Source organism: Leopardus geoffroyi, chromosome A1 (assembly GCF_018350155.1).
Source record: "Leopardus geoffroyi isolate Oge1 chromosome A1, O.geoffroyi_Oge1_pat1.0, whole genome shotgun sequence".
Lineage (NCBI taxonomy): Eukaryota > Metazoa > Chordata > Mammalia > Carnivora > Felidae > Leopardus > Leopardus geoffroyi.
In genome coordinates this window covers 143027067-143049458 of record NC_059326.1, presented here as the reverse complement: position 1 = coordinate 143049458, position 22392 = coordinate 143027067, and the positions used below count along the sequence as shown (strand labels likewise).

The window sequence follows — 22392 nt, the reverse complement described above, 5'->3', positions numbered from 1 at the left end:
ACTATCTGCAGTTTTAGCCATCCACTGGAAGGTCTTGGAATATATACCTGTGGATAATGGGGGCCTATGGTACATAGAACAGAATGCAGATATTGGCTGTATGAAAGCTTTAAAGCAGGTGAATTTTTTACAAAATTGTAAACCTACTATGTGCCAGGGTTTTTTCTTTTTTCTTTTTTTGGCAGCCCTGAAAAAGGCCTTTATTTGGAGAAAAAAGGGTGATGAAGTTTTAGCCCCCAAAGCCATAGAGGGTGCTTGAGCAGGTAGACCACCTCCATGGCCGTGACTGTTTTGCGCTTGGCATGCTCTGTGTAGCTGACAGCGTCGGGGATTACCCTCTCCGGGAAGACCTTGAGTACCCCCCAGGTCTCCTCCTAGATGAGGCCAGAGAGGCGCTTGACGCCGCCAAACTGGGCCAGCCACCAGATGGCGGGCTTAGTGATGCCCTGGATGTTGACGGGCAGCACTTTGCGGTGGCGCTTGGCGCCCCCCATGCCCAGGCCCTTCCCGCCCCTGCCGCGATCAGACATAGCTGCCTAATAAACATTAAAATTTTTTTTAAAAAGAAAGAAAGAAAGAAAGAAAGAAAGAAAGAAAGAAAGGAAGGAAAAAGAAAACCCCATTTGCTGTGACGTGCTGTGTGAGTAGGTCACAGCGATTGGGGTTTTCTTTCTTTTTTTTTTAATTAAAATTTTTTTAATGTTTGTTTATTTTTCACAGAGAGAGAGAGAGAGAGCGCGCACGAGCATGAGTGCGGGAGGGGCAGAGAGAATCCAAAGCAGGCTCCAGCCTCTGAGGTGTCAGCACAGAGCCAGACTCGGGGCTCGAACTTGTGGACAGTGAGATCATGACCTGACACGAAGTCAGAAGCTCAACTGACTGAGCACCCCCCCCCCAGGCGTCCCAGTTTTTAAAATTTTTAAATGTTTATTTATTTTTGAGAAAGAGAGACAGAGTGCAAGCTGGGGAGGGGTAGAGAGAAGGAGACACAGAATCCAAAGCAGGCTCCAGGCTCCGAGCTGTCAGCACAGAGCCAGATGCGGGCTTGAATTCACAAACCTTGAGATCATGACCTGAGCCAAAGCGGGATGCCCAACCGACTGAGCCGCCCAGGTGTCCTGGGGTTTTCTTTTTTTAATATGTTCTTTCATTCAAGAAGATGCTTTATTCTCCTTCTGGTTGTTGTCTGTCATAAAGACTTATTTTGGGGGGGCGCCTGGGTGGCGCAGTCGGTTAAGCGTCCGACTTCAGCCAGGTCACGATCTCGCGGTCCGTGAGTTCGAGCCCCGCGTCGGGCTCTGGGCTGATGGCTCAGAGCCTGGAGCCTGTTTCCGATTCTGTGTCTGCCTCTCTCTCTGCCCCTCCCCCGTTCATGCTCTGTCTCTCTCTGTCCCAAAAATAAATAAACGTTGAAAAAAAAAAATTATTTAAAGACTTATTTTGGGGAAAGGATTTGATGTTGGTTATATTTTAGTTTATGCATTCATTTACCCAGTAAATATTTTTTGAGCAACTGCTATGTAGCAGACACTAAGCTAGGTGATAGGATACAATACGGAGAAGAAATTAGACAAATCCATGCCTTTTTGGCTTAGTCTAGTGAGGGGCAGAATATAATAACACAAATATATGTAAGATAAGTTGATGAGCACTGGGAAGGAGATATACAAAGTACTAGGAGATGGGGAGGATTTCACCTGGTCATAAGTACCAAGGAAAGTTTCCCTATAAAATGATGCTTCAGCAGAAATGTGAAGGAGTTGGAGTTATGAAAGAGTGAAGAATGATTCAAGTCAAGGAAACAGTATATGCAAAGACTCTGTAATCATAGAGAGTCAAGGGGTATAATATGTATTAAAGTTTTCTTTTGGGGCATCTGGGTGGCTCAGTTGGTTGAGGGTCCAACTCTTGATTTTGGCTCATATCATAATCCCAGGGTTGTGGGATCAAGCCCCACATCGGGCTCTGTGCTGAGTGTGAAGCCTGCTTAGGATTCTCTTTCCCTCCCTCGGTCCTTCTCCCCTGCTTGTGCACTTTCACTCTCTCTCTCTCTCTCATATAAAAAAACAAACAAACAAAAAACAAATATATATATATTTTTTCTTTTCTTTTTTTTTTTTTTTTTTTTTTTGCTTTTGCTGTAATGTTGAATAGGTTTGACTGGGGTTAAAAGGGATACAGGTAGACTGGTTAGGAGGTTTTTAAAATGGACAAAACTTGGGGTGCATGGGTGGCTCCATCAGTTGAGCATCTGACTTCAGCTCAGGTCATGATCTCACATCTCCTGAGTTCGAGCCCTGCATCAGGCTCTCTGCTGTCAGCAAAGAGCCTGCTATGTAGCCTCTGTCCCTCTCTCTCTGCCCCTCCCCCACATGTGCTCTCTCTGTTTATTTTATAAAAATAAACATTAAAAAAATAGACAAAGCTTGGTTAAGAAGGTGGAGAAGATGGAGGAAAACATAATTTTGACCGGATTGGGGGCTGGTTTGAGCATGGAGGTGAGAGAGAGGGAGGTATCATGGATGACTTCTGGCTTTCAGGCTCCTTCAACTGAATGACTAGTTCACTGAAGTGGGGGCTACAGAAGGAAACCAGGTTAGGGGAATTGGTGGATGTGGGAAGTGGTGAAAGCATGACTTCATTAGACTTGAACATCTTGAGAACCCTAAGAGGCCAAGGTAAGCTGCCAGTTGTATAATCAACTTTGATGCCTGAGGAGACAGAGGCTTGGGCTGGGGATATAAATTTGTGAGTCATCTTTGTGTGGACATTGAGTAGAGAGGGGAGCACCAGGAGAAAGACTATTTTAGAGTGGATTTAAGTAAATGCTCTACTTTCCTCTGGGGATAGGTCTTTTTTTTCCTTTCAAAGTTTATTTATTTTGAGAGAAAGAGAGAAAGTGCACTCGCATGCAAGCAGGAGAGTGGCAGAGAGAGAGAATTCCAAGAAGGCTTGATCCTGGGGGCTCAACATGGGGCTGGGTTCTATGAACCAAGAGATCATGACCTGGGCTGAAATCAAGAGTTGGAAGCTCAACTGACTGAGCCACCCAGGTGCACCAAATGGCTTTGATTCTTGATCAAAGTCTTTCAGGTTTTAGAGCAAATGGACAAACTTAGAAATTGGGCAGAAATATCCCTAAAATTATGACACACAGGTGAACCTTGCTGGGCTTGTTGAAAAGTTAACTGAAAGACATGAAAGACATTTTTTTTAAATGTTTTTTTAACGCTTATTCATTTTTGAGAGACAGAGAGAGATACAGTGCAAGTGGGGGAGGAGCAGAGACACACACACACACACACACACACACACACACACACACAGAATCCGAAGCAGGCTCCAGGCCCCGAGCTGTTAGCACAGAGCCTGATGCGGGGTTTGAACTCACTGACTGCAAGATCATGACCTGAGCTGAAGTCAGACGCTTAACTGACTGAGCCACCCAGGCACGCCTGAAAGACATTTTTTAAAATCTTTAAGGAAAACAAACTTTTAGCTATCTGCTTGATGGGCAGATGGTGCATATGGAGAAAATGTCAGGTAAAGTGCCTAGGTCTATAAAGCAAATTAAATTCTGTGTTGGCAAATGAAGTGATTGAAATTATCAAAGATATCCTTTCAATCTAAAAGTAGTTTGAAGGTGTTGTGTGTGTGTGTGTGTGTGTGTGTGTGTGTGTAGAATGAATTAATCTAAAAACTAAATTTAAAACATCTTAACTGGTTTTCAGTACATGCACCCAAGAAAATACTATGAAACTTTTTAAAAAGATGAAAGATAATGTGGATAATCTAGATGTATACATTCATAGAAGGAATCCTGTTATATGTTATCAGGTGAAAAAAAGCATGTTGCAAAACATTATTGAGGTATAATCTATTTATTGGCATTTAAAAATCTTTCAACAACACAGCAGAAAAACCAATAAAGACATTCCTATTTTAAAATCATAGGTTGAACATTTTTCCATTTTTAAATATTCTTCAAAAACATAGTTTTTATTCACTACATAATGTCATTATATGAACTTATTGAGCCATTCCTTTGTTTTTACAAAATTTCATCTTTGTAAAATCACACACACACACACACACACACACGGTATAGATTCCTAGAAGTACTCAGTCAAGCTGTTTGAGATTCTTGTCAAACTGCTTTTCAGAGAAGCTGTCATGATTTTTCATTTCCATCAACAGTGTACAAAAATGCAGTTCCATTTTACTTAAAATACTTTAAGATACCTTTTTTAAATTTAAATTTTAATTTTTTAAAAGTTGCTTATTTATTTTGAAAGAGAGAGAGGACAGGGGGAGGGGCAGAGAGAGAGAGAGAGAGAGGGAGAGAGAGAGAAAGAGAGAATTCCAACCAGGTTCCATGCTGTCAGCGTGAGCCTGATGTTGGGCTTGATCCCACAACTGTGAAATCATGACCTGAGCGAAATCAAGAGTCAGATGCTTAACTGACTAAGCCATCCAGGCGTCTCTAATTTTAATTTTTTAAAATAAAGATTATTTATTTATTTTGAGAAAGAGAGAGAGAAAGCAAGTGGGGGAGGGGAAGGGAAAGAGGGAGAGAGAGTATCCCAGGCAGGCTCTGCACCATTGGCACAGACCCCGAGTTGGGGCTTGAACTTGTGAACCATGAAATAACGACCTGAGCTGAAGTCTTCAGCTCATCCAAATGAGTCACCCAGGCGCCCCAACTTTTTTTAATTTTAGAGAGAGAGAGTGCATGTGTGTGAGTTGAGGACAGGGGCAGAAGCAGAGGGAGAGAGAATCTTAAGTAGACTGCAGGCTCCATGCTCAGCACAGAGTCTAATGTGGGGCTCGATTCCACAACCCTGGGATCATGACCTGAGCTGAAATCAAGAGTCAGACACTCAACTGATTGAGCCATCCAGGGGCCCCTAAAATACCTTTTCAAAGTTAATAGGAGAAATAGTATTTCAGTATCATTTGTAGTTGTGTCATTTGTGTTACCAGTAACATTCAAGATTTTTGTTGCGTATCAGCCACTTACATTTTTATTTGAATAATTTAAAGTTCTTTTTTAAAATAATTCTTAAGCTTTACCTATTCTTCTATTGTTATAGTTATTTTAAAAATTAATAGACTTTTTTAAAAGCAGTTTTACATTTGTAGAAAAATTGAGCAAAAAGTATTGAGATTTCCCATGTACCACTTCTATCTACTCTCTCCTCAGTTGTGTTAGTATGGTATATTTGTTACAATTGATGAGCCAGTATTGATATATTATTATCAACTAAAGTTTATAGTAGGTTCACTCTTTTTGTTTTACATTCGATGGGTTTTGACAAATGTATGACATATATCTACCATTATGGTATCATACAGAATAGTTTTACTGCCCTATAAAAATCTGCATTCATCTATTCAGCCCTCCCTCCCCCATAGTTTCTGGCAACCAGTCATTGTTTAATGGTCACAACAGTTTTGTCTTTTCCATGATATCACATAGTTGGAATCATACAACATGTAGTCTTTTCAGACTGGCTTCTTTGACTTAGCAATATGCATTTACGTTTCCTCTGTGTCGTTTCATGGCTTGAGAGCTCTTTTCTTTTTAAAGCTAGCTAATGTTTAGTCAATTGAATGGATATTCCATGGCTTATTTACTCACCTATTGAAGAACATCTTGGTTGTTTCCAAGTTTTGGCAATTATGAATAAACCTGCTATAAACAATCGAGTGTTTGGGCATAATTTTCAACTAATTTGGGTAAATACCAAGGACTGTCATTGCTGGATCATATGGTTAAGAGTATGCTTAGCTTTCTAGAAACTGCCAAACTGTCTTCCAAAGTGGAGTTTTGCATTCCCATCAGCAATAAATGAGAATTGTTGCTTATAGTACTTTTTGAAACCTGTTAATAGTAATAACAATAAAAAATCTACACATAAACTAATTGTCTATGAAGGAGAACCATTTGTTTGTTGTACATGGAGCAGAGCATCCCTCCTCCCCACCAGCTTATTGACAATATTTTCACACTCATTTTCAGTAGATAGTTTTACTTCACTGTGAGGATCTGCCTGTAGTTAAATTCCTCCAGAATTCTATTTTTGATATTGGATGCTTTGAATTTTTTATAGTAATAGTAATTAAGAATTATTTTCTGGGCTGCCTGTGTGGCTCAGTCAGTTAAGCGTCCGAGTCTTGATATCTGCTCAGGTCATTCTTTCGAGGTCATGAGTTCGAGTTGGGCTCCCCACTGAGTGTGGAGCCTGTTTGGGATTCTCTCTGTCTCCTTCTGTCTCTGCCGCACCCCTGCTTATGCTTTCTCTCTCTCTCAAAATAAATAAATAAACATCTTTTAAGAAAAGGAATTATTGGGATGCCTGGGTGGCGCAGTTGGTTGAGTGTCTTTCTTCAGCTCAGGTTATGATCTTGTGGCTTGTGAGTTCGAGCCTCGCATGGGGCTCTCTGCTGTCAGCACAGATCCTGCTTCAGATCCTCGATCTCCCTCTCTCTCTCTCTGCCTCTCCCCTGCTCTCCGTCTCTTTCAAAAATACACATTAAAAAAAAGAATTATTTTCTAAATTTTAATAAATTCATATGCTGTACTCAACAAAACCACACAGAACACATGTCAACATTTTGCTACTTTGTTACACAATAGTAAAATCTCTCACCTGTCAATTTTATAAATAGGTAGGCACAATTAACTTCAGTGTGTAAAACAACCACAAAGACTTTGACTGTGCCCAGCTGGGTCATTTTTAGGTTCATACAAGATATTTTGTGAATGTAATTTTCCTATTTCTTATCTAAAAATTCAAAAGCAACAGAATGAGACCTTTAATATTATCAGGGCAGGGCTCATCTGTCCCCTCCTCGCCCCTGTATCTAGGAACTCCCAGGACTGTCCTGCAGAAATGAATTCATTTAGTCATAGACTCCTGAGCTGCAAACACTCTCAAGGGGCTTTTTAGTTCAGTCATAAGTCTGACCCAATTTAAGTCATACCTGACACAGGATGCTTGTCCTAATCTTCCGCAATTTCAGATATTCTAGTCTTTCAAAACAGATGGGTTCACGAGTTTTTCCTTCTTCAATACATTCTTCATTAGGTCAAAACAATCTTCTTACCTGTAGTTAAAAAATCATTTCTGTGTGTGTGTGTGTGTGTGTGTGTGTGTGTGTGTGTGTGTGTTTCTAAAACATCCATGAGCATTTTTCTTAAAAGTTGCCAAGAGAATAGAGCTTAAATATTCTCACCATAACAAGGAAAAATGATAATTATGTGAAGTAAAGTTTGCGTTAGTTAACTTTATTGTGGGAAACATTTTTCAATATATATGTGTATCAAATGATCATATTGTACACCTTGAACTTACACAGTGTTACATGTCGCCTATATCTCAATAAAGCTGGAAAAAATGTAAATCCCTTAGTACCTAAAGACAGATTCCCTCCACCCCCTACCTCGACTTTTATGTCATTATTCCTATATATGCCTTCCTTTTTATTTCTGGCATTTGCTCTTGTTCTTAAACATACATACAATACATCAGAAGGAATGATTCATTTTTACCTGGGGCTACTGAACAAGTTTTTATTTAGGAGGTGATTTTTAGGATTTAAAGGATTTTAGGAGGAAGAAAGGGTTGCAAAAAGAGAATTCCAACTAGTATGAGACAAGGATGTGAGCATGACAGAACACGTCATGTTTGGGAAGTTTCAAGGTCTCCTTTTGTGGCTAAAACACAGTGTATTTATAAGAAGATGTGGGGGAAAGTTATGCTGGAACCAGACAGTGAAAGGCCTTGCTTGGGCTACTCTTGGGAGGTGGATTTTAGCTATGGGAAAAGACTGGGAAACAACTATGTTTAAAAGTGAATTCTGGAGGTCTATACCATGTGGAGGGCATTTTGGAGCGGGAGAGCATGCAGGCAGGGAAAAAGTTATAAGCCCATTTCTGTTATCCAAGTGGAAATAGCTAAGGGCTGGAAATGAGGCAGTGGCTTTGGGATTGAGAAGGGAGACTTTTGAAGGATGAACTGACAGGTGATAATGCCTAAATAATTGTTTCCAGAATTCTGGTATGGGCAAGTGGTTGGTTGTATGCCTTTCTTTCTTTTTCTTTCTTTCTTTCTTTCTTTCTTTCTTTCTTTCTTTCTTTCTTTCTTTCTTTCTCTCTCTCTCTCTCTCTCTCTCTCTCTTTCCTTCCTTCCTTCCTTCCTTCCTTCCTTCCTTCCTTCTTTTTTCTTTCTTTCTTTCTTTTTTAATGTTTATTTTTGAGAGGGGGAAGGGAAAGAGGGGGCAGTGGACGTAGGACCCAAAGCAGGCTCTGTGCTGACAGCACTCTGATGTAGTACTCAAACTCAGGAACCATGAGATTATGACCTGACCCGAAATCAAGAGTCGGACACTTAACTGAATAATCAGGTGCCCCTATTTATGTTATTTTACTTTCATGCTTTCTCTTTCTGAAATGTCCTCTCCCATTCAGTCTTCACTATTCATCTTTCAAAATGGTTGGAATTGTTTCCTGTTTAAAACTTTCCCTCCCTATTTCACACAGAGAATTGACTTCTCCCTCGTTTGGGTTCCACTATATCCCAGCAAGATTGACATTTTATTGCACTTATTTAATATTTGTCTCCTTTTCCTAGATACTATCTCACAGAAAGGAGAGATCATGAATTTTTACCTCTATAGCCTCAGTACCTAGAGTAGTGCCTGACACATAGTTGCAATGGGAAAACATTTGTTGAATGAATAAATGAAATGGCAGATAAAGGAGATTTTCCAGTCATGTCTTTACTGGCTTCCATACACTGTAGATCACCAGGAAAGAAAAGTGGTTCTATGTCTATACAATGGGATGATAGACACTCACACTACCTGTGGAGAAGGTTGAGATAGTGGAATGAAAGCTCTTAGGGAATTATAATACCAATAAAACTCTTATTCCTATATTATGGGGAAATTGCTGCTTCCACTGATAAGGGTGCATCCAGATGGGAATACTGGTTTTACCTGCAACTTGTCTACAAGAAATCTAGAGTGTTCAGGTGATTTGGGAAGAAGTTATCTTGAGGGAAGTAGGGTTAAGACAGACTTCACAGAAAAAGAGCAAAATTTCCTTAGGAGCATGTGCTTGGCTTTTTTGGAGGTTTGGTTAATCCTGGGAGGAAGACCTCATACCGTAATTTCTAGGGATGAATCTGCAAAGTCCATAGGTGGGAGAAGTACCTGTTCACAGAGGCTCTGCCCACAGCTAGACTTTGGTGCTGGTCCAAGATGCGGAGTCATGGACTTGCATCTGTGTGAACCCAAGTCCCCAGCCTGGCACTGTGAAGGACTGACTGTGACCTAAGCCCTGGGGTGTTGGGGCCTGACAGATACCCTCTTGCTCTGGCCGTTTCAAGTCCTCAGCTCATCCTATGTGTAACTGAAGTGAAAATGTGTGGCCCACGCTTCGCGCCAAACACCTTTATCCTCTGCTATTCTGCCATGCCATTTAGAAGCCAAGAGGCTGTTTTGTCTCCAGTTCCGTTTTGCACTGAGTATCACTGAGTACTTAATTTACTATTAGGCAAAGACCAGAAGGGAGAAACAGATTTCAAAACATTTAAAAGTATGTAAGTGCCAAAGTGCTTTTTCTAGGGATAAAACTAATAGCAGAAAGTTGGTTTTCACCCAAGAGTTTCTGGAAGACAAAAGCCATTCATTAGAACACATCTTGATTGAACCTGGGGGGTATGGTGGGTGGGGACATGGCGTTGAAGTTGGGGGGCACGGAGGGGAGTGGGCTCTGTGTAAAATTGAATGCGGCCTCAGAATTTAAAACGATATCATGTGTGTTGAGGTAACTTCCCCCACTGTGTCAACCACACTACACTTTTACGAAGAGTAGTTCTAGATCTTAACTATAATTTCAGGCACATTTTTAGTTCAAACACTTAAAAAAAATCCCCGTTCTATTAAAGCCGTTATGGATGTTTTTGCTAACGCACAGATCCAAGTTTTTAAAAAAAACCCAAGGAGGCCCTACAAAAATTAGAAAGAATTAATTACCTGCTTCCCCCAATTCCCTGCCTTTTAAAAATTAAGCATTCTAAGAAGACATATGTGAGTGGCTAGCATATAAACATTAGTTGTTCTTTTCTGTGCTCTCATATTTCTGCGTTCCATCCTCCTTTTTTTTTTTTTTTTTTTAATAGCATATTGCATTTAATTGCATGTTTCCACATCCATCTCCCTCATTAAACTTGAGCTCATCTGGGACAGGACTGAGTCTCACCCATCTTAGGTTCATCAGTGCCTATGTTATGAGTGTGGTTATGAAGAGCTGTTTTTCAAAAACTATTTGTTGAATGAATGAAACATCATTTTTAGCTCTAGGCCTTTGTTTTGCTCTCAGCCTAATTAGGTAATTTTTAATTCATAACAAGCACAGGCTCTTAATCAGATCAAAGGAGGCTCAAGTTCATTTTTAATGAAAGAGGTACAAATTAAAACTCTGCTGAGGTACAACGTTGTCATCTGTCATACCCTTGTATATGTAGTACATGCAGTATTAACACTTTGTTAGTTGAATATACTAATAGTATTTCTAGGGAAGGCCTTTGGCCATATCTATCAAAATTACAAATGAACATGCTTTTTGACCCAGAAATTCCACTTCTAGGAACTTGTCTGGCAGATATTCTTTCACAGGAGGCAATGACACTTGTGAGAACACTGACTGTGGCATTGCTTGCAGTAGCAAAAACCCAGAAATGAACTCAATGTTCAGAATAGGGGACTAGTTAAATAAATAATGGTACATGCATACAACAGACAATCTAGTCCAGAGAAAAAAAAGAATGAGGCAGTCTGTATATACTGATAGGGGATAATTGGTAAGATCTATTATTAAGTTAAAAAATAAAAAACAAGATTCAAGGGGCGCCTGGGTAGCTCAGTCGGTTAAGTGTCCAACTTCCATTCAGGTCACGATCTCAGAGGTCATGAGTTTGAGCCCCACATCGGGCTCCGTGCTGACAGCTCAGAGCCTGGAGCCTGCTTCGGATTCTGTGTCTCCCTCTCTCCCTGCCCCTCCCCCCACTCACACTCTCTCTCTCTCACTCTCAAAAATAAACATTAAAAAAAATAAATAAAAACAAGATTCTAGACAGCGTGTATCATGTGCTACCATATATTACATGATGATAAGATGCCTAGGTATATTTGCATGTGTATGCATAGCTATCTCTGAATGGACTCACCAACCCCAACAATATGGCTACCTGTGGTTTAGGGAGCCAGTTGGATCAATGACAGGGAGCTATGGTTTCTGTCACCTGCAACACAAAAAGTCCTATTTTGCCCACTTTTTAAACCCTTTACCATTTTCCTATCACTGTTAGGATTAAGCCCAAAATCCTTCTCAAGGCCTACAAGGTGCTTCAAGACAGAACTCCCACCTACCTCCCCTGTCTCATTTTTAGCCCCTCTCCTTCCTTGCTTGGTTTTCTTTCCGTGTCTCAAACACCGTTTGCTTTCCCGTCTCGTGGTCTTTGCAGATGCTGTTCCTTTGCTTGGAAAGCTCCTCCCCTCACCCTCCCCTGCCTAATTCCTACTTGTCCTTGAGGTAACAATGTTGAGGCCGTTGAGGCCGTTTCATCAAAGAGACTTTTGCTACCTCCCCAGGCTAGTGTAGTCTCCTGATAGATGCTTCCATGACCCCCCAAAATTCTCTCTCATTACCAAACATGACAATTAGAAATGATACATTATTTGCTTGAAGTCTGCTTTCCTCGCTAAGTCACAAGCTGATGTGTATTGTGGTTACCTTTTTACATGTACCTAGCACAAAGCAGGTGCTTATAAACCCTTTTGAAGGGAAGAAATGAAGGGTGAAAGCAAGGGAAGAATGAAGGAGGCAGGGCAGGAGGAAGTAGGAAAGGCAACCAGGTTAGGGAGAGGGGAGGGAAGAAAGGAAGGAACTATGAACACATTAAAGGCCATTGTAGAGAGCTGTCCCCATGTGCGTTCTTCATTAGTAAGTAGCTAGCAGGCTCAGTATTCTTAGATTAATTTGAAAATTATAATGTTAACTTCATGACCTTAAAATTAATATTTTATAAAATTGATTATTTTGGTTTATTGTTTAATAAAAAGGAATTTATCACCACTGATGGATGCTTGTTTTACGTTAGCCTAGATAGATATCATGTTATTCTGAATATTTCCTTTTTTACCACTGAGGGGCAGTAGTAACCTTTTCTCACACAAAAGGTTAAGATTTCTATTTTTTATGAGTGGGAAGATGTTTCAGTGTATACATGTTAGGACTTTAGGCTATTTTAAATATTCAACATATTTTTATACTGATGCTGCTGCATGCATATGAATCACATGGGGTTTTGATTGTATTTAGAATGAGATCAAGCCTCTTCCCCAGCCTCCAAGGCCCTGAATGAGCTCTAGTCACACTGGTCCTCTCACAAGACCATCCTCTTTCAAAGCCTTATCACTACTCCTTTCTCCCTGGAACTCTGTCCTTATTCAGATCCCTGCAATTCATCAGGGCTTTCCAGATCTCTCCATGGAAAGTAGCTTTCCCAGGGGCCAGACAGGTTTTATGAGTCCTGAGGCTTATACAATTTGAGGAAAAGAATACAAAATTATGAGTATAGAAATTCACACAAAAGTGAATATTTATTTAGAATAAGAAAAGGGGGCACCTGGGTGGCTCAGTCAGTTGAATGTCCAACTCTTGATTTTGGCTCAGGTTAAGATCCCAGGGTCATGGGATTGAGCCTCACATTGGGCTCTGTGCTGAGCTTAGAGCCTGCTTAAGATTCTCTCTCTCTCTCTCTCTCTCTCTCTCTCTCTCTCTCCCTCTCTCTCTCCCACTGCCCCTCCCTTGCTCACACACATGCTCTGTCTCTTCAAAAATAAAATAACACGATGAAGTAATTTTTAAAAAAGACTAAGAAAAGAAGTCACAACAAAGGACAAAATGAAAAAGCTGACACATACCCCAAATGTTAGGAAAGCCAGAAAAAGAACATATGTTTTTATTAATGAACTGCCTGACATAATATTTTTTACTATAAAATTTTGGCTCCATACTCTTCAATCACCTTTTCCTATGACATTGATGGTGTCACACATCTCTCTATGCAGTGAATACAAGGATAGTTCAGTCTTTGGAATAGTATCATTGATTGAAATGTGTATTTATGATTGAGAGTTTAGAAAAGTTTCTTGGGTTTCACTACTCATTATCGGTAATGGCATGTAAATTTTTAAGATTGTTGTCAAAATCTCTATTAGGTTTTTTTCATATATGGGCCCTAAGACTTTAGGACATTCTAAGTGTTTTGTTTGGGGATGTGTGGGGGTGTGGCATGTGTGTGCACATGGGACCCTCCACACCAGTGGCTACCATTCCCCCAGGGCTCGGAAGAAGCCTGTGTAGATAAGTAACTCCATTAGTTTCATGGTCACCCTTGCGCCCCCCCACACTTCTGTCCAACTTCCCAATTAATTGTTATCACTTCACTTGGTTTTCTTTGTTTAAAAAAATTTTTTTTAATGTTTATTTATTTTTGAGAGAGAGAGAGAGACACACACAGAGTGTGGGTGGGGGAGGGGCAGAGAGAGAGGGAGACACAGACCCGAAGCAGGCTCTGCGCCGTCAGCACAGAGCCTGACACGGGGCTCGAACTCACGAACTGTGAGATCATGACCTGAGCCGAAGTCATTCGCTCAACCCATTTGCTTAACCGACTGAGCCACCCAGGAGCCCCTTGATTTGGTTTTCATTGTCCTCAGCACTTCACACAATCCAAAATTATCTTAATTGGGCATTTGCCTGTTTACAGATGGCCTTCCTCCACTGCAATGTAAGTTGGCAAGGAAGAGAGACCTGAACAGTTTTGTTCCGGCTGTGCTCCCAGAGCCTCCCATAGGCTTGGACTAAGGAGAGGGGTTCAACCATTTGTTGAATGAATGAGTGAATGAATTAACGTGGGATTTAATATCAATCTCTAAAATTTGTTCTTAGAATTTATGAATGTTGATTTTTCACAAGAGCCATTTAAAAAAACTTAATTGCATATCAAGTGTTATGAGCAATAATTATGCTAATTGGATAATTTTCTGAAATGGCACATTTTATGTGATATCATCACAATGTGTTCATTTCTTTGACTAGAAGTTTTGAAACAGAAAAGCCACAGATTCTTTTTTTTTTTTTCAACGTTTATTTATTTTTGGGACAGAGAGAGACAGAGCATGAACGGGGGAGGGGCAGAGAGAGAGGGAGACACAGAATCGGAAACAGGCTCCAGGCTCTGAGCCATCAGCCCAGAGCCCGACGCGGGGCTCGAACTCACAGACCGCGAGATCATGACCTGGCTGAAGTCGGACGCTTAACCGACTGCGCCACCCAGGCGCCCCAAACCACAGATTCTTTAGTGTGTGTATGGACCTCAGATATTTGATAGAGCAGCATTCAAACGTTCTTGCTCCATTAGCCCACCAAATAATTTAAAAACAAAACAATTGACACCTGCACACATTTTAAAGTTATTATTTTTTAAAATCATAAATTTAAATATTTTGGCAAAGGATGTAATTTCTGACAGTGTAAATTGACACTTCAATTGTATTAATTAGAAGCAAAATACCAAATCGATTTGATTCCTGCATTCATTTACTTTAAAAATACATTGATGAGCTCTTCTTTAACAGCAGAAAATATAGTTTTCATTTTTCTCCCTTAAATCTATATTTTCATCCCACTCCTCCTCCTTGCAATGTCAAATATATATTTTTTAATTTTTAAAAATGTTTATCTATTGTTGGAAGAGAGAGAGACAGAGTGTGAGTGGGGAGGGGCAGAGAGAGAGAAGGAGACACAGAATCCAAAGTAGGCTCCAGGCTCTGAGCTGTCGGCACAGAGCCTGACACGGGGCTCGAACCCATGAACCATGAGATCATGACCTGAGCCAAAGTCTGTCGCTTAACTGACTGAGCCCCAATGTCAAATATTTTTATGCCTGAAAGTCTTCTATGGATAGGCCCATCAAACTTTTTTACTACAAAAATATGTATATACATTTAAATCTAAATTTTTAAGGTTTTTGTGATCATAGGCTCAAAGTATTAAAAAATGTTTTGGATTCAGTTATTATAAGTATTATTGATACATAGATTGAAATATAAATATATGACAAATTACGATATTAATTATGAAAAGTAAAATTTTATTAGCAATGCATTTCTTTTTTTTTAAGTTTATTTATTTATTTTTAGAGAGACAGAGACAGTACGAGTGGAGGAAGGGGGAGAGAGAGGGAGAGAGAGAATCCCAAGCAGGCGCCATCAGCCCAGAGCCCAGTGTGGGACTTGAACCCATGAAGCCCCGATATCATGACCTGAGCTGAAACCAAGAACCAGATGCTTAACCTCCTGAGCCACCCAGGAGCTCCACAATGCACTTCTTAATCAGATGGGTAGAACTAATTTTTCTGTAAGTTTATGTATCCACATTTGAATATTATTTATTGCAAGAATTACAGACTTTAGCATAGAGTCTATGCTTATTTGTTGTTTTATAGTTGTAAGTTCTGAGAAAACATACTGACATAAACAAGCAGATGGGAAAGAATGTTTTGTTATAGCACTACTACTCAGTTCTTCAAACTTGCTGGTTTTACAGTAACATATCATCAATAGTTATTGTTAATGCACTCTCAGCTAACATGTCCTGCTTTTATATTGATAGCAAAGAATAAGGAGCTTTCCTGAAAAGTAAAAAGATTATTTAATCAGCATCAAAGTCATTCACTTTGTCAACACCAGCATTTAAGAATCTGTCTCTGTGTTTGGTGCCTCAGGGATTTTCCCATCTTTGGACAATGTTGGGGTTTACAATGAAATGCCACAGGTAGGTTTGGGATGAGTGAAACGTGTGCTTTTTAAAAATTTTGATGGTGGAGAGTAATTATTAAAGGAGAGATGGTAAGAAGAGATGGTCCACAAATACTTGGACCACATGTATGTTTCCAAGCGGATTAATGGCAGGAAACAGTCCTTTCAGATGCAGGTTGAGAATCTGAAATTGATGTCCTTTAAATGACCTCTATTTGTGTACCCAAGTGGAAAATGTCAGAGTCACGTGGCAGTTGGAAGACCATGTGTTCTGAACCTATTTCAGAACAAGGTGTCCCTCTACCACACACCTTCCCTAGTCCTTCATTCTTGTAGCAATTACTGTTTTCTTTAAGAAAAAAAATGCTTGAGGTGCCTGGGTGGCTCAGTAAGCCTTTGACTTTGGCTCAGATCATGATCTCATGGCTTGTGGGTTCAAACCCCGTATCAGGCTGTGTGCTGACTGCTCCGAGCCTGAAGCCTGCTTCAGAGTCTTTGTCTGCCTCTCTCTCTCTCTCTGCCCCTCCCCCACTCTCTCTCTTTCTCTCTCTCTCTGTTTCTCAAAAATAAATAAACATTAACAAAATTTAAAAAGTGCTCAATTATAATCCGCTTGTAAAGTTCCAGCAACTGCGGTCAAGACTAAAATATGAATAAGCTGCAGAAGGAAAAGAGCGTTAGGCTCTGGAAGTATACCGTGTCAACTTCTAGAATCTGCAACTTATTCTCAGGATCTATGGTTTATCTAGGAGTGTCACACTTGACAACTGTAGTAAGAGCATCAAGGGTGACCAACAATACTTAAAGGCAATTAATAAGATGATGATTACTTCCAATCACATCCACCAATGTAACATACTCTTTTAGAAAAATAAGCTGAAATTAAAGTACAAATCCAGTATTCAGTGATTCAGTTTCAATTCACCGAGCAAATATTTATTAAGAGTCTACCATGTGCCAAGAATGTACTGGTTGTTAGAGATTTTGAAATTAATTCTTAGACTAATTAGCTTCTTGCAGAAAGTCATGTACAGGGTGATTAAGAGCAGCCGATTCTGGGGCCACCTCTGGCTTAACTCAGCTCCATTTTTGTGGGTGAGGGGGCTTTAGGCAAGCCCCAGTTTCCTTTTATGAAAAATGGAAATAATAATATGTAGTTTATAGTATTACTGTAGGACTCAAGGAGATAGTCATGCAATAAACACTCAGAAAGTGGTAGTTATTATTATCAGCACTGTTTTTATTGCTCCCTCCACCCCAGCCCCTGGCCTGGTATCTGCACCTAGGGCTAGACAGTCAATAAATGCTACTGACTCAACAAATAAATGGACAAATAATAAATAACAAACATTTTAATATGCCACTCTATTTGTAAACAAAGGCATTACATTGTGGGCAAAACAGGTTATTAACAAATGTACAGTTTTATTTACAATATTCAGTTTCACTCTAACGCCAAATAACATATTTATTTCTCCCTTCTATTCAATGAAGTCATAGATTTACTTTCAGTAAGACTTCTGTGTTTTAAAACATTCTCCTGTCATTTTTTTTTTTTTTTTAGCAGAATCTGTGGGCATGAAAATTATTGCAGGCTCTTTTTTTTTTAATTAATTTATTTATTTTGAGAGAGAGCAAGAGAGAGCAGGAGTGTGAGTGGGGGAGGGGCAGAAAGAGAGAGGGAGAGAAAGGATCCCAAGCAGGCTGATGCGGGGCTCAGACTCACCAACCCTGAGATACGACCTGAGCAGAAATCAAGAGTCGGATGCTTAACTGACTGAGCCACGCAGGCACTCCTCTTTTTTTTTTTTTTGCTTTCTCTTTTTTTTTTTTAATTTTTTTTTTTCAACGTTTATTTATTTTTGGGACAGAGAGAGACAGAGCATGAACGGGGGAGGGGCAGAGAGAGAGGGAGACACAGAATCGGAAACAGGCTCCAGGCTCTGAGCCATCAGCCCAGAGCCTGACGCGGGGCTCGAACTCACGGACCGCGAGATCGTGACCTGGCTGAAGTCGGACGCTTAACCGACTGCGCCACCCAGGCGCCCCGGCACTCCTCTTTTAAAATGGGTTCCAGGAAATCCAAAAGTTTCCTAGAGCTATATGGACCTATTGGGAAAAACATTTCACATTTTTTAGGATTCCCAGGTGGAAAGGGAGAACCCATGCCATAGTGCCCCATTGAAGTGAGAGTTTAAAGGACCACTGAGGACATTATTGTAGAGTGTTTTTCTTGCGCCAATTTGGGGGCTGGTCTGGTGGTACTAAGGGGCAATTCTTCCCCTTTCTGAGGTGAAGAGCCTAAGCTCCAGGGCTCCAGGGTCTTTCCCAGGGATCCCTTTCTGTTTGTTCCCCTGTCCCTGCCTCTACTTTCACTGCTTTGTTTATCCCATCCAGGGACAACCCCTGAAGTAGGTTGGAGGAAAGGATGGGAATGTGTGCCTTGCAAAACACATTGTAGGGCTCCCACATCCTACATACAACTATTACTTCAATTTTGGTTATGTGAACATGCTCCTTACATTGACCTGGATCCTACTACTTGCTTTTAATCATTAAAAAGGGTATTGGGTGGCATGGGTCAGTTGGTTGAGTGTCTGACTTCCACTCAGGTCATGATCTCACAATTTGTGGGTTCAAGCCCTACGTTGGGCTCTGTGTTGACAGCTCAGGGCCTGGAGCCTGCTTCAGAGTCTGTGCCTCACTCTCTCTTTGTGCCTCTCCTCACTTGTGCTCTCTCTCTCTCTCAAAAATAAATAGACATTAAAAAATGGGTATTGGGTTATTAAAATTCAGAAACAAAAAAGCCTGGGAACTAGAGAGCAGGCTTTTAATTGATCACTCTACCAGGTCCATTAATCTAGTCCTGAGCATGCTTGAGGAAATACATTTTAAAGTTTCCCTTAAGAGGTGCCTGGGTGGCTCAGTCGGTAAGCGTCCCACTTCAGCTCAGGTCATGATCTCGTGGTTTGTGAGTTCAAGCCCCGCATCGGGCTCTGTGCTGACAGCTCAGAGCCTGCAGCCTGCTTCGGATTCTGTGTCTCCCTCTCTCTCTGCTCCTCCCCTACTCGCATTCTGTCTCTCTCTCAAAAATAAATAAATATTAAAAAAAATTAAAAAAATAAAGTTTCCCTTAAAATAAATATCATTTCTAATTATCCTTCCTTTCATATACAAAAAAAATTTCAAAGTATTCTTTAGCTTATATTAGTACTTTCGGTGATGTTGGTACTCCCCATCTCTTGTCCTGTTTGAAAACTACTGAACTGTGTAAACAGTTGAAGAGAATTAGGAATTTGTTTTGTTCTCTTTACTAGCTCTGTTTTTCATTCTCTGCACGCCTACTCCTGCCCACGAATCCGAGTCTGCAGTCTTTCTCTCTAAAACATATTTGTGCTTGCAATGTACCCACTGGTTAATTTACACAGCTCTGATTCATCCTGACAGTCATATGCTTCCGACAGGTGAACACCTCCGGGCAGTCACCTGGAGACACTTTTCTGTAATGATACGTATGTTTCATGACGGTGCTATGTATCACCCTCATTTTCCAGGTATAAGATGTGACAGAGTTCTGGTTTCTTGTCCGATACCCTTAAGATATTTGTATTTTTTTTTTCGTGTTTCTTTTTATGCGTGTCTTAGCAATCATTTTTAGTTTTTCTAATCTTCTCAATGATCCTCCAGATATTTCATTGTCCCTGTGGTTTTTTTCCCTTCTAGTTTGTAACACAATACTTTGTTGTTCTGGTAATATATTAGTCGAAGATGATTTCTGCAGGGCCACATAAATAAGTAAATAGTGAACCATGAAACCTGCAGGGAAAAATGGGGACATTACAGGAAGAAAACTTTAGCCAACAAGGAATAAGCTGGCTGAAGGCTGGGTTTAGGACTGGCTGTATTTAGGCAGGTGGAGTGTATCTTTCAGCTTCTCTTTCTCTGTTGCTTCCTCATTCTTTCTTCCCTACCTGCAGCGTCCCTGGACCTCTCAGAAGCTCAGAATTCTCATGTTTCCCAGTTTCCAGGCAGGAAGAGAAGCCATCCGTGGAGGACAACCTTTGGTGCATCTGCTATGCATTCCATATCTCCACCTGTTTTTCAACGACTCCCTCATTCACAGGGAGGCTACCTGGTAGCCATTCCTATATTAGATGACTCTCCCCAGCCATTGTTGATTGGGTCAGGACAGAACATCTTATCCAGACTGCAATTAGATTTTTTGTCTCCACAAATCCTGATTCATTCTGAAACTTCGAGTTTGATCCAAAGCTCTCCCCTTCTTTTCAGCACACATGAGGCTCACGGCCCCAATGGCTCACATGTGATCTTGTGTGTTTGTGTGTCTGAGTGATGGGGGTGGTGCACTCTTCTCTCACAAAAGCCTTTCTTCCGTGATACACCCCCTCCAGCATGGGGAGAGGGAAGAGGGAGCAAGAAAAGATGTCTTCTGCGGCAAAATACTCTGCACTTCTACGGGAGTTCATTGTCTCTGAGAGGTATTCCTCAGCTGGCTGCTTGAAGGAGGTTGGCAAGACCAGGGGTCACCAGCCACACAGTCCGGGCCTGAGAGGTAAGGCTTCTCTTTCTTTCAGATTCCAACCAACTTGGAGTGGTTCCCTGCAGTTGCCCTCTCTCAGCTTTGGAGAGGAGGCCAATCCACAGACCAGAGTCTCTTATCCAACCTTGTCTTTCTCCCCAAGGGGATAAGTCTTCTTTTTAGGCCTTTTCGTTATAGAACCTGGCAAACTAGTCTAGTGTCTCTGGTTCCTGAGAGTATGGGAGTCTCTAGTTAGTAACCTCTCCTTTATTTCAGCTCCGAGGGTTTCTTAACTTTTTTTTAATACAGCAGTGATTCCTGCATCCTTCTGCTAACTAGAGGGGCAGGACCAGCCCTCCAGCAGAAGCTCACATCCATGCTGCTGCCATACATAGCTCAAGGGGGCTTTTGTTACTTGAAACCAGAGTCTCAGCTATTATGCCATCAAATAAATTAATTCTTTTATTTTTGAACTTTTAAAAAATGTTTATTTTCGAGAGAGAGAGAGAGAGAGAGAGAGAGCATGAGCAGGGGAGGAGCATAGAGAGATGGAGACACAGACTCCAAAGCAGGCTCCAGGCTCTGAGCTGTCATCACAGAGGCTGTCGTGGGTCTCGAACCCACCAGTCGTGAGATCATGACCTGAGCCGAAGACAGAAGCTTAAGCCACCCAGGCACCCCATGAAATAAATTAATTCTATGCATGACATGCATTTGGTAAGATTATTGCCTACAGAAGTCAATGTGTGTCCCAGAGGAACAACTCTGTCTTGAAACTTCAAATCCCACCATGTTAGTGCCTTATGTGAGACTCGCTCTCCAGAGAAAGCTGACAGCTTCCTGATTTTTCCTCCAGGAGAAGTCAGCAGCTTCTGTGTAGGAATAAAGAAAGTGTGCAGTGGGGTTGCTCCAAGGCTGGGCTTTTCAGGGAGCACAGTGGTAAAGAAGAGAATGAGGAGGTGAAGGTGGATGGTGGGGGAGACGTTAAAGTGATGGCCAGTGAGGCCCAGGGTGTAGAGCGTTAAGAGGTTCTCTCCACTTGGCTGTCATTGGAATCAGCTGTGGAGCTTTCAAAGCTTTGCGTGTTGAGTCTCTTCCCCAGTGCTTCTGAGGTCATTAAGGCAACTTACTCGTCCCGAGCAATCCCAATATTTAACGAAGGTTGCAAAACAGCAGTGTATGTAAGAAAAAGAAATGAAGGTAAGTAGGCACTGGCAGATTGAAAAGGGAAGGAAAGGTCACGGTATTGAGACCTGGATTCAGAAGGGAGGCGGTTCTGAGGGTGGGATGTTAGATTGATGGTAATAACGAGTGTCTGGTGTGGCTCAGAGTGGCGGTCTCCTTGAAGCACGAGGAGGTGAGGCTGCGGGCTGGGTCATGTTGGTGGGTGCTTATCACTTTCTGGGGTACTGACCGGAGGCTGTGGGTGCAGAGACAGCGTGTGAGGAGGGGTTCACGCTCTTGCTGACCGGGGGTGGAAGATTGAAAAGGATAGGGATGGGAGGAAGATGGGTGTTTGGATGACACGAGCCGCAGAGAAGAGGCTTTTTGGGTGGCGAAGTGACGGTTGGGGGTCGGTTAAGCATTCAGAGCAGGTCATGGTCTCACGGTTTAGGGGTTTGAGTCCCGCATCAACTCTCTGCTGTCAGCACAGAACCTGCTTAGGATCCTCTGTCTCCCTTTCTCTCTGCCCCTCCACCCGCCTTGTGCCCACTCCATCTCTCTCAAAAATGAACATTAAAAAAAAAAAAAAGAAAGTGATGGTTGGAAGTTGCCAGGGGGAGTTTCGAGGAGCTGTAGCTAACCCCTTCCCTGCAGGCAGTTTAGGAGAAGGTTGGTGTATAGGAAAACTGTTTTCCACCTGTGAGTCTCCCTTTTCTGTGTGTCTCCACTACTCACACAAGACACTTCATTTCTGGCCAACAGATTGGGGGGGGGGCGCGCTCCCCCACACC

At 41.4% G+C, this 22392-nt stretch overlaps 1 pseudogene; it reads right to left on the bottom strand.

The window, feature by feature from the left end:
• Nucleotides 1–229: 229 nt before the first annotated feature.
• LOC123602651 lies at nt 230–530 on the bottom strand (annotated as a pseudogene).
• Nucleotides 531–22392: the final 21862 nt, after the last annotated feature.